The sequence below is a fragment of the Malurus melanocephalus genome, unplaced genomic scaffold (assembly GCF_030028575.1).
Source record: "Malurus melanocephalus ecotype Western Australia unplaced genomic scaffold, MMel_1.1 scaffold_403, whole genome shotgun sequence".
In the NCBI taxonomy this organism is placed as follows: Eukaryota; Metazoa; Chordata; class Aves; order Passeriformes; family Maluridae; genus Malurus; species Malurus melanocephalus.
Genome location: NW_026623635.1, coordinates 41,715 through 42,973, shown reverse-complemented (window position 1 = coordinate 42,973; position 1,259 = coordinate 41,715).

Genomic DNA, 1,259 nt, shown 5'->3' with positions numbered 1-1,259 from the left:
TTTTTTTTTTTTTTTTCACTGTAAGTACTAAGCAGATATTTGTATGGATGGGCAAAATCTCCTTTGCAATCTTTCTTATTTCTTACATGCAAGCACATCGCCTCTAAGATTGGGATTTCAATCTTTCAAATTTTTTTCTTCCCCCTCTTCCCATGTAATTTGTTGGCTTTATTTGTTGTTCAAGTCAGAAATTGAGTGTACAGGCTCCAGTGCCACACCACATTCCAGCACTGATCACAGCACAGCCACTGGCACATGCGCTCCCCCGTCTTCTTAGGGGGRAAAAAAAGGCAATAAAAGTTTTTATGGAATAAGAAAAGTGATATTGGAGGCGTTTATTGTTCACAGAAATGCTGCATTTTTCAAGGAGTTGTGTGAAGGTTTCTTGTACTTCATCATTTCTATTTGTAGCTCTGGGAGGTTGGTAGTGACTGCTTGGAAGAAACCATCCACCTATTGAGTAAATAATATTTTATAGGTTAGCAAAGAGTTCCTTTCCTTTCTCTTTTAAAGATTATAAAACAGTGAATATGACAGGAACAAAAAGTTAGGATTTTTGAAGCCACTGGGATGTAACAAACTAATAATGATAGAGCCTTGGAAAAGGGCAGYGCACCTGGGCATTTCCAGAACCTGTGTAAACACAGCTCGCTGAAACAGCTAAATAATGTCATTTATTTCATCACTACAAATGTCTTTCCACTGTGYCTTCAGCCTCCTGAAACCTCCATTTCTGCTGTGGAAGAGCAGCATCCTTGGTTGGCAGAAGCTGTTTGTGGTTTGTTCTTTCCACAAACTCCCACTGAAAATGTTCACTGAAAATCTTCACACGGCTCAGATCAACTCCAATCTGGGTTTCAAAATGATTGAGAAGAGACAGGTGAAAAAGCACTTAGTAAAATCTAATGGAAGGTTCGTGCTTTTAAATAAGTCTTGCAAATAAAAGCTGGTTAATGCCCCAGACACCCTATCAAGTGCAATCAGACTTAAAGGTCTGGAAATGTGTTTTTACACATGTGGAAATTGGGCTAATTTTTCTTTGCACGCTGTTTGCACATAGAGTACACCTGGATATTGCAAACGACTGAATAAAAAATAAATGTTGTGAGCTAGGAGGCAGAGCTTATGTGGCAGTCTGGGAATTCGTGAATAAAACCTGAAGATTTTCAGTAATCTGATAACATTAATGTCTAAATTGGAAGTGCATCCATTTCCTTTTGGATAACAGAAAAATGGATCTTAAAAATAAACATGAATGA